The sequence below is a fragment of the Erinaceus europaeus genome, chromosome 4 (assembly GCF_950295315.1).
Source record: "Erinaceus europaeus chromosome 4, mEriEur2.1, whole genome shotgun sequence".
Classification (NCBI taxonomy): domain Eukaryota; kingdom Metazoa; phylum Chordata; class Mammalia; order Eulipotyphla; family Erinaceidae; genus Erinaceus; species Erinaceus europaeus.
The window spans coordinates 68,550,639-68,562,303 of NC_080165.1; the positions used below are offsets into that span (position 1 = coordinate 68,550,639).

At 45.8% G+C, this 11,665-nt stretch overlaps 1 pseudogene; it reads right to left on the reverse strand.

Moving 5' to 3' along the window:
* Positions 1–3,008: 3,008 nt before the first annotated feature.
* Positions 3,009–11,076, reverse strand: LOC103120077 (protein SDA1 homolog; annotated as a pseudogene).
* Positions 11,077–11,665: the final 589 nt, after the last annotated feature.

Genomic DNA, 11,665 nt, shown 5'->3' on the forward strand with positions numbered 1-11,665 from the left:
AGACACAGACTCTACCACCACTAAGACTGAGGCCTGTACTGGGTGGGGTGAGGCTGGGCCTCTTGTGCCCATCTATATGGGGCTCTGGTTTGTGGCTTTGTCCTTGGCTCAAGCAGCAAAAGGGCAACGAGTGCTTATGGGAAGACCTAGGAGGGCTCTCTCTGCCTAAGGTTTCCACTCAGTCAGTCTGACCTGGAGACAGGCAGGAGGATGATAGACCCCCAAGTGCTGGAAGGGGGAATCCTCATCTCAGCATTCACGTCCTTTCTCCTCTCATGGGTAGAGGAGGGCCTAGGCTCTGGGCTAGGACCTTAGTGTTTGGAGCAGCATGTGGGGATTAAATTATGAAATTGGGCTGGGAGACTAGGGTGACAGTGGGATGAATCCTTTCCTGGATGCCACCATCCTTCCATGACATCCATTCCTTTTTTTTTTTTTCCCTAACACAGTTAGTGTTGGGGCTCATTACCTGACCGACTTCTTTGTTCCTAATGGCCTTTTTATTTTTGATAAAAGTTAGGGAGAAAGAGAGGGGAGGGGAAGGAAGAGGGAGAGGGGGAAGAAGAGGGAAAGGGAGAGAGAGAGAGAGAGAGAGAGAGAGAGAAAGAGAAAGGAGGGAGAGGGAGAAAGAGGAGGAGGGAGAGGGAGAAGGGAAGGAGAGGGGGAAAGAGAGGGAGGGAGAGGGAGAGGGGAGGGAGAGGGAGAGGGGGAGAAAGAGATAGAGATAGATAGATAGATAGATAGATAGATAGATAGAGAGAGAGAGAGAGAGAGAGAGAGAGAGAGATCCACTTGTGAAACTTTCCCCCATAGGTGAAACCTGGGTTCTTGAGTAGGGTGATATATGGGTTCTACCAGGTGCACCACTGGCTGACCTCAGTCTCCATCCTTTTCCAACATGATTCTGAAACTGGGAGTTTGACCCCAGCTCTCTGTCAGGGTCCAGGCAGAGATGCCAGTCACTCCTCATCAAATACAGAAATAGACGCAGACATGCTCAACACCTCAGAGCTGGGGGAAGGGATAACCCAGCCCAAGGCTCTCATTGGGCAAACAGTAACCGAGGTTCATAAGGGCTTCTCCAAACTCTTCTGGAGCAGGCACAGAAGGGCAGGGCTAGTGATTGGGAGCTGAAAGCATTTAACTGGGGAACTGTGCGGGGGCGGTGGAGGGGGGATCCCTGGGTTAGGGTCAGGGAGGTGGGAATGGAGAAAGAACTCCACTGGGAGAGGAGCTGGGGGCATTTGGCCAGAGTATCAGGCTTGCAAGGAAAAAATATAGTGTCTGGGATTCTTGGAAGAGAGGAGGGTCAGCCTGCAGCTCTGTAGGAATGTCCACTGGTCAGCAAAACCTTTGACTCAGCACCCTTGCTCTGTAGCCCAGAATGACTTTGCATAAGCCATGGCCTCTCAGGACCTCAGTTCTCCATCTGTAAAGGGGGGAGGGGTTGGGATCTAGTCTTCCCAAAGGAATGCCATCTCCATGTTTCTACACTCACAGACTGAATGCCACAATATCTTTCAATAAATAAATAAATAAAAACTTTTTTTTTCCTATTTGGCATTTCTCATTCTCCCTGTGCCTCAGTTTCTACATAGTTAAAATGGAAATGAAGAGCTGGGGAAATGGCATCATGGTTATGTCAAAAAACTTTCATGCATGAGGCTTGAAGTTCCAGGTTCAATCCCCAGCACCACCGTAAGCCAGAGTTGAGCAATGCTCTGGGGAAAAGAAAAGGTCATGAAAAGATAATGCTCATCTCCTAAGTTTGCTGTGAAGATTATACTAATACACATCAAGTATTTGGTGTCTGGCATACAGAAAGTCCCTGGGAGTTGGGTTAAGCACAGCGGGTTAAGCGCACATGCGCGAAGTACAAGGACTGGCAGAAGGATCCCGGTTCAAGCCCCCAGCTCTCCACCTGCAGGGTCGTCACTTCACAGGCGGTGAAGCAGGTCTGCAGGTGTCTCTCTTTCTTTTTTTTTTTTTGTCCGTCGTGAATCCTTTTTATTTAATTTATTTCTTTATTGGGGAATTAATGTTTTACATTCAACAGTAAATACAATAGTTTGTACATGCATAACATTCCCCAGTTTCCCATATAACAATACAACCTCCACTATGTCATTCATCATCCTTCATGGACCTGTATTCTCCCCACCCACCCACCCACCCCAGAGTCTTTTACTTGGGGGCAATACGCCAATTCCATTTGGTGTCTCTTTCTCTTCCCCTCTGTCTTCTCCTTCTCTCTCCATTTCTCTCTGTCCTAACAATGATGACATCATCAACAACAATAAAAAACAAGGACAACAAAAGTGAAAAATAAATATAAATAAATATTTAAAAAATTTTTAAAAAGGAAGTTCCTAATAAAAAATGACTTCTCACTATCAGTAATTAGGAGTGTGGTTGACTGTTGTGTAGTTTTTCTTGGCCTTTTGTGTGTTGTTGTCTTGCTAGGATTTTATTTTATTTTATTTTATTTTTTGCCACCAGGATTATCACTGAAGCTCAGTGCCTGCATATCTTTGCTTTCTCAGTGACCATTTTTCCTTTTTCTTTCTTTTTGACAGAGAGTAAGAGAGGGAGAGAGGGAGATAGAGGCAAAGAGGAGTGACAACAGCAGCATTCCTCCACTACTTCTGAAGTGTGGAGATCAGGGTAGAACTCAGGGACTTGAACCTGGGTCCCCAAGCATGGTAACATACAGCTCTACTTGGTGACCACCACCCAGCTCCATTTTTCTTAGTGAATGAGCTGGGGCAAGGGTTTTCATGAAGCATTTTTAGGGCAGCCTGGCTCTGGGAGGCCTGCACACACATACTCCATGTTGGAAGTGTCTAGCCACCTTTCAGGTTGGAGAGCTCAGAAGAGAGTGAGACCCAAGTCTGGCAGACACACAGCAGGAACAGAAAAGCTGCCACTGTGTCTCCAGCTCAGGGACTCAGGGCCTGGGTCCTGGAGGGAGAGTCAACATTTTCCCACCCCCCAGCTGGAAGCACCCCCTATGAGGCCAGCTAGAGATAGGGGAACAGTGAGAGGCATCCTGTGGAGGGCTTTTAAGAGGCTGACTGTTCAGGGTCAATATTTGTTCAGCTCTTGGGCTGGCGCGGTCCATCACTGCCTCTGGCCCCTCACATTCCAGCCATCGCACCCCTATCTCAGGAACGTGCTCCCATCGACTTGGGGGACCACACCCAACATCAGCAGTGGTCTGATTCCATGTGCTGCCACCACCAACACCCCATTCCCGAGTGGGAAATTGGGGGTTTCAGGAGGGAAGTGGGCATGCACCCAGGCAGGTGCACTGAGGATGCAGGTCCACCTGGGCACTGGCAGCCATGGGAGGTGAGGCTTGGGGGTGGAGGGAAACAGGACCTCATTGACTTCCTTCTGAGATTCCTATTTCAATTAGACAATTATTCCAGCAAGCAGTTCCTAAGTACATACTGTGTACCCCCTCCCCCCCAAAGATGGAATAGGTCCAGGGCAACAATGGCACACCCAGCACAGTGCACACATTACCATGCATGAGGATCTGGGTTCAACCCCCTGAGGGAAAGCTTCATGAGTGATGGAGCTGTGCTGCAGGTGTCTCTCTCCCACCTCTATTTCTGTCTTTATTGGAAAGAAAAAAAAAAGTAAATGGCAGCTGAAAATGATGGAGCTGTGCAGGTACCAAGCCCCAGTGATATCTCTGGTGGCATTAAAACAAAACAGACAGAAACAAAGTAAACAATAAAAACAAGCCAGGGGCCTTGAGAAACTTTTAGTCATATTCTTTTCAACTAGGAATAATGTGTAGGACTATCTAATGGGATAAAGTCCTCAGGACACTCCAGGGTTAACTTAATAGATTCTGCGCATACATACATATATATGCATAAAATGCCTTTCATTGCCATTTGAAGTTTTTCATAACTCAGAAGCCAAAATCAATTTGTAGTGTGCATACAAAGAGGTGGCATAGTGGATAAACACTGGACTCTGGGGCATGGAGTTTTGAGTTTGATCCCTGGCATTTCATGTGTTTAGAGTGATACTTGGGCTCACTCTTCTCTTCCGTCTCTCATTATTAAATAAATAAATCCTAAGTAAACAAACAATAAAACAACACAAGTCATAGATTTCAAATTGAGAACAGTACTTAAGTGTGATGGTTCTTCCTGAAAGCAAATTATCACTTGCTTGGGGACAGCCAGACACGATCAAAATACAGGACTGGGTTCCCCTGTGGGAGTGCAGCACTCCGTGTCTCATTTGCATACAAGCCCTGCCCTGGCTCTTTCCTCTTTGACCCAAGGCAATCTGCCCCAGGGAAGTCAATGGCTGTGTCTGATGACTGCTATTAAGGTAAACTCTTCCTGGGTTTGTAAGTGACAAGACACTGGGAGGAGAGGGGTGGGGGGCAGGACCCGGGACAGGACTCATTCCAGTCTGGTTGTAGCCATGCCAAGACTGTGCTCAGAGCTCTTGACTTTCACTCATTACCTCATCTGCTTTTCATTCCAAGGTGGAGAAGTGGGTAAGTCAAGTTTGTTTCAAGGCTCTTGAGTTTTCACCCTGTCTCAGTGAGGGAAGGCATGAATTAAAAAAGAATTCAGTTCTTATTTCCCCACATTTCTCTTTAAAAAGCAACAGATTGGGTTGGGGAAATAGCTCACTTGGATAGTGTGCTGTTTTGCCATGTACACAACTGAGGTTTGAGCCCAGCCCCTACCACTGAAGGAAACTTTGGTGCTGTGATCTCTTTCACTCTCTGTCTCTATCTTAAAAAAAAAAAAAGGTAGCATATTTTACATGGTCTCTTTAGTGTACTTCATCTTTGAATAGTGATTTGAAGAGAATGCCTCAGTTCCTTTTCCCCAGCTGTATAGTATCCCACTGTGTGGCTTAGTTGTCATTTATTTAACTCATTCTCACTTGAGACATGTCATTCCTATAGTTAGTTTTTTACAAATCTTCTTTGCTGTGGATAACTGACCCACACAGAGAGAGAGAGAGAGAGAGAGAGAGACAGCCTCTAACTGGGGGAGGAACCACTTAAGTCATCTCTGGATCTCATAACACCTGGGAAAGTCTCTCTAGCCTCTCTCCTTTCCTGTGGTGAGTGGATGGAAAGTGGAGTCTATCAGTTTAGCCAGATCTCCTTGGTGTCCAGGTGCTTTGGTTCTCCTACTAGTGGGCAAATTTCCCATGAGGTTTAGCCTCTCCAGCAAAGACCATGCTGATCTTCCAGGTGGGCCCTGGGGCGGGGGATCATAAGAGCGGAAGCACCAACGAGTGAGTAGACACCCACATCCTGTGTGCTCTTGCTCGAATCACAGCAGTCTCTGTGTTCTTTTGGATAAGATAACTGGTAGAAAGAGAAACTAGGTCGACTTCTGATGCTCCATGTGAACCCTTTAGTGTTCTAGGTGATGACCTCCATGCCCCACGCCCCTCTCCTTTAGACTAATTCCTCAAGATAGAGGTCAGGAGCAGCCTGACCCTACGTGTGTGAGCCTGGGAAGGACCAGTGCAGGACTTCCTCCACCTTCCCCTCCACCCCTCAAGGTTTCTTCCCCAAACCTGGCTGAATGCTTGTTTATTGTACTTCTGGAATGTTCAGTGTAAACACTCTTCTCTTGATTTACTAATTTTCAGAACAATGATACATAGGGACTGGGTAGTGGCACGTCTGGTTGAACGGACATGTTACAATGCACAAGGACCCAGGTTCAACCCCCCAGTCCCCACCTGCAGAACAATGATACAGATTTTGCATTCTCCTTGAAATGGGAAACTTGCTTGAAAGTAATTTCACCCCTTCTCTTTTCCTTTCTCTCTTTCTCTCTCTCAAAGTATATCTTGTAACGCCAGGCTGCTTTTCTCAGAAGGAATGCTTATTTTCAGACCAAATATTGTAGCTATACCTCCTCATTATGAAGCTCTTCTGATTTTTCTCCCCTTTATTTGTGGAATTAGAAAATGGATTTATTTTGGTTTTCTTCCTCATGACTTATTTTTGGTCTCTCCTTCCAGCCACTGCAGTTGCTAGGCTTGTTTCTCTTGTCAGAATGAGGCTTTTAAAGATTTTTTTCTTTTTTTTTTAATTTTATTTCTTTTTTTATTTTATTTATTCCCTTTTGTTGCCTTTGTTGTTTCATTGTTGCAGTTATTATTGTTGTTGAATAGGACAGAGAGAAATGGAGAGAGGAGGGGAAGACAGATAGATACCTACAGAGCTGCTTCGCCGATTGTGAAGATTGTGAAGCGACTCCCCTGCAGGTGGGGAGCCGGGGGCTCATACTGGGATCCTTACACCAGTCCTTGCACTTTGCATCATGTGTGCTTAACCCGCTGTGCTACCTCCCACTCACCAGAATAAGGCTTTTTAGGAAGTTATTAAATGTCCCAAGAGGCAGTAACTCATATTCAAACTCCTCCTCACTGTCTACTGCAATTGATTTTTTTTTTTTTTTTGATAGAGGAAGTGAAAGAGACCACAGCACCTAAATTTCCTTCAATAAAGTGGGGGCTGGGCTTGAACCTGGGTCATGAGCATGGCAAAGCAGCACATATCCAAGTAAGCTATTTCACCAGCCTGGATGTCCTCTTTAGGGCTTTTCTCATTTGGGTCTTACAGATTTTCTGGAAGCCTTTCTGAGTTAAAACTTAGCTAGGTTGTTGACTGCAACTGTGACACTCAGTGCCTCTGGTTCACATGCTATTTAGGATGCTCAGAGATTTCTTGCCCCTCTTTAAATTAGGGGAGAGTTCATGTCTAACTCCTCACTGTTGGTATCAGTCTCCTCACTGAGATTGCTGCTTTTCCATCCTTCTTTGTTGCCTCCAGCATTCTCTTCTTCCTCATCATTCAGAATGTCTGCCCCTGCGACTTAGTCTTTTTAAAATTATCTTATCTTATTTATTTATTTATTTATTTAATTTACTTATGAGTAGAGACAGAGGAATCAGGGGAGGAGTAAATGGGAAGAGAGAGACTCCCACAGTACTGCTTCATTGTTTGGTGAAGCTTCCCCTTGGCAGGTAGGACTGGGGAGCTTGAACTGTAACATGTGCTCAACCAGGTGCCAACTCCCACCTCTCTGTGACTTAGTTTTGCATGTGTAGTCCTCCATACTCTTGCACTCTTGCTTCTCTGGAGGCTGTTGTGAGTTTACTCTGGAATCCCTTCTGTAGCTTATAAAGACTCAGTGCCTGGGAGAGTTGAGTCAAAGTTCTAGTAGACATTATTACATTTTAAAAAATATTTATGGGAGTCGGGCTGTAGCACAGTGTGTTAAGCGCAGGTGGCGCAAAGCACAAGGACCGGCGTAAGGATCCCGGTTCGAGCCCCGGCTCCCCACCTGCAGGGGAGTCCAGGTCTGCAGGTGTCTATCTTTCTTTCTCTCTCTCTCTCTGTCTTCCCCCTCCTCTCTCCATTTCTCTCTGTCCTATCCAACAACGACAACATCAATAATAACTACAACAATAAAACAACAAGGGCAACAAAGGGGAATAAATATTTTTTAATACTTATTTTATTTATTAAATGGAGAGAGGAGGGAAGACAGAGGGGGGATAGAAAGACACCTGCAGACCTGCTTCACCGCCTATGAAGCAACTCCCCTGCAGGTGGGGAGCCGGGGCTGGAACTGGGATCTTTACACCAGTCCTGGTGTTTTGTGCCACGTGTGCTTAACCCACTGCACTACCACCTGACTCCCAATCATTACATTTCTATCTTTGCATGTCTTATACTCATCCAGGTCTTGGAGAAGTTCTTCAGTCACAGCAAGAGGTCATCAGGCAGGGCTGGGCAGTAGCGCATTGGGTTAAGCTCACATGGCTCAAAGTGCAAGGAACAGAGCAAGAATCCTGGTTTGAGCCCCTGGCTCCCCACCTGAGGGGGTGGGAGGGGTCACTTCAAGGGGAGTGAAGCAGGTCTGCAGGTGTCTGTCTTTCTCTCCCTCCTCCCTTGATTTCTCTCTGTCCTAGCCAACAACAACAATAGCTATAACAACAACAACAACAAGGGCAACAAAATGGGGAAAAATATGGCCTCCAGGGGCAGGGGATTTACAGTGCAGATACTCACTGAGTCCCAGTGATAATCCTGGAGGCAAAAAAAAAAAAAAAAAAAAAAGGACATCAAGCTGTTATCTCTTTTATGACATTGATTTCTACGGTCCTGACTTTCCTGGAGTTCATGCCAGTAACGACAGTAACGACATTGCTGGCCACCGTCATGAGCAACAGTTCAATGATCTCTGGGGGGTACTAAGCGATAAGAAGCCTGTGCAACACACAGAAAGACCTTTGTTAATTCTGTCTGATGGGGCTGCAGAAACTTTTGTACAAAGGGGTAGGTATGGGAGAAGCAAAATCTCGACAGGAGATTACTGAGCCTCAAGTTTACTTCAAACCTCTTCTTATAGCTCTTTGGTTGCTTTAGGAGCTTTTCTGAAAAATCTTGGGGATTATGAATCAGACAAATAGCTGGAAGATTCAACACCTCCAGCTTCCTCCTCCTCCTCCTCCTCCTCCTCCTCCTCCTCCTTCTTCTTCTTCTCTCTCTCTCTCTCTCTCTCTCCCTCTCCTCCAGAGTTATTGCTGGGACTTGGTGCTGTCTCTATGAATCCACTGCTCCTGAAGGCCATTTTTTATTGGCTTGGACAGTTAGAAATGGAGAGAGGAGGGCAAGATAGGGAGGGAGAGAGAAAGACACCTGCAGACGTGCTTCACTGCTTGTGAAGTGACTCCCCTGCAGGTGGGGAGCCCCAGGGCGGGGAGTGTGGGGCTCGAACAAGTATCTTTGTGTGGATCCTTGTGCTTTGTACTATGTTGGGCCTTAAAGCCAGCCCCCCTGCTCTGCTTACATAATCATTGTTTTTCCTGAAAGATCCCCACCATGTTATCCCCTCAGAGTACTGCTAATTCAGTTAAAACCATCGCAACAGTTGCTAAGGATGCTTTCACCTTCCCAGCATGCCTTTTGCCTCTCTCCACCCCCTTTCCTAGCCATTTCCATTTCCAACTTGCCACTTCTGGTTTTTACCCTATAAAATCGGCTGCTATTCCAGTTTCGCCCCTTTTCTCTTCCGCATCCTGACCTAGAGAAGACCTGGAAAAGGGCTGGTGGGCATAGTGGGAGGTGGCCATTTTGCTAGCTCCATGTGGCCTAAACTGCTGTGCTTACACCAAACTCTGGAACACCCACGTGAATAAAGATTTGCATTCCCACTCCACCACGAGTTCCTGGTCTTTTCTCTCTCCCCCGCGATGCAACCCGACAGTACTATGTGTCTCATTCCCCTTCCTTCTTTTTTTTTCTTTCCTTCTCCTCTTTGTCTCTTTTCTTTTCTTCTTTCTGTTTTCTTCCTCCCTCCCTCCTTTTCCTCCTTCCTTCCTTCCTTCCTTCCTTCCTTCCTTCCTTCCTTATCTCTCCTTCCCATCTTCTCTACCTTTTCCTCCTTTTCATGCTGGGGATCTTGTACATGTATAATTCCACTGCTTCCAGCAGATTTTTCCATTTTAATTTTAGATAGAGACAGAGCACCACTCCATATATGGAGCTTCTCCTGGTGCCTTGCATCGCTGGGGCCTTGAACCCAGGTCTTTCCACATAGCAAAGTGTGTGCCCTGGTAAATGAGCTATCTCCTGGGCCCTCTTCTTTTGCTTCTAGAGCACTTTCCCAGCCTTTCCTAGCTTTTTCTTTTGGGTCTTCCCTGGGGCATTCTGTGTTAGTTGCTTTTATGCTGCTGGGCTCTCAGACTTGAATTCTGAGTCCCCTGCTTCTTTTCTTTATTTTTCCCAAGGAAGAATGTCAAAGTAGCCACTAATATTTCCATGACCTTAGAGAAACATGTTGTGAGAAAATCGGCAGTTTGGGCACTGTTCCAAAGCTCCCTTCGGTACAGTTTGATCACCATATCCAAAGATGCTCTTGGCTGAAGTTGCATTACTGTCTCTTCACACGGTGCCCAGGAAGCTCTGCAGCACTGTATTCATTTTGTTATTCTTGTGCTGTGCATTTATATCCTTGATACCAGTCACAGGACTGACGCATGAATTTTTTTTTTGTTTTGTTTTGTTTTTGCAGACACTTATCAAGGCAGTGCACAAGTTCAAAGCAGAGCTCTAACTAGCTTGATGAATTGATGGAGCTCCTATTTCTCAACAAGATCAAAGCTTCTCCAAATGCCATCTACAGATTTGGATGCAAACAGTGTGATTGTATCAGAGGAGATCTTTCTGCTCTTCAGGAAAGTTAGTATTTCTGGGTAATAGTAACTGATCTGTAACAAAGCTTCTTCTGAAATGCCTTCCTTCCTTCCTTCCTTCCTCCCTTCCTTCCTTCCTTCCTTCCTTCCTTCCTTCCTTCCTTCCTCCCTTCCTTCCTTCCTTCCTTCCTCTCTCCCTCCTTTCCTCCTTCTCTCACTCTTTCTTTTCTTCCTTTCTCTCTGTTGTTATAATTTGAAAATCTCAATGTCAGTAGGGCCCAGGGGGGTGGTTCATCTGATAGAACACACATGTTACATGCAAGGAACTGGTTTAAGCCCCAAACCTCACCTTTGGGGGGGGGGAGCTTCATGAGTGATGAAGTAGTGTGCTATAGGTGTCTCTCTCTTTCCTTCTTTATTTCCTTCTCCCTTCTCAATTTCTGTCTCTATACAAAACAAAACAAATTATATCTACAATTTTTTTTTAAAGGTCTCCATGTTAGATTTATAGTGATCATACTGTTGTGGAAACTCCTCTATGGGGAGCCAGGTGGTGGTGCACCTTGTTGAAGTGCACACATTACAGTGTGCAAGGACTCGGGTTCAAGCCCTCAGTCCCCACCTGCAGGGAGGACACTTCATGAGTGGTGAGGTAGGGCTGCAGGTGTCTCTCTATCTCTTTCCCTCTCTATGTCCCTCTCCTTTCTCAATTTCTCTCTGTCTCTATCTAATAAATAAATAAATGAAAGAAAAAAATTCCTCCATGGAGACCTGAAGGTCCCTTTTGATTAGGGTTTGTAATGTGGCAGCTTTCTGGGCCACTGATTTTATCTGTTGGACTTGTTGGTTGCTCACCAGCTCCATGGCCAACTATTTTTAAGAAAACCCAGACCACAGTCAATTGCTACCTGTTTTGGTTGCAGGGGTGAATCATTCTTCTGAGTATGACTGGGAGTAGCACCTGGGATGCTAGCAGGCAGTGCTGTCTTGACTTATAAAGGCTGGTTGAGTGTAAATGCTGGACTTCTACCTTCTGAACTGTCCCCCTCTCTCCATAGTACTTTGGCCTCATCTTGGAACTGAGAAGCATCTTTGCTTTGCCTGATTCAGCCCCGTCTTCCACCCTGGACCTTTAGGCTGGAGAAGCTTCCACAGAAGGGAGCTCAGATTTCAAACATAAAACAGCAGCACTAGAAGGACCTTACTGATGATCCAGTTTCTCCTCCTCCTTCTATATTTTATTTTGTATATTTATTATTGGATAGAGGCAGAAAGAAATTGAAAGGGGAGGGGAGAGAGAGAGAGTAGGAGACAGAGAGACACCTAAAGCCCTGCTTCATCACTTGTGAAAATTCCCCCCTGAAAGTGGGGGCCAGGGGCTTGAAATGGTGTCTTTGCACATTGTGATGTATATGTTTAATGAGGTGTGTCACCTCCTGGCCCTCATCTAGTT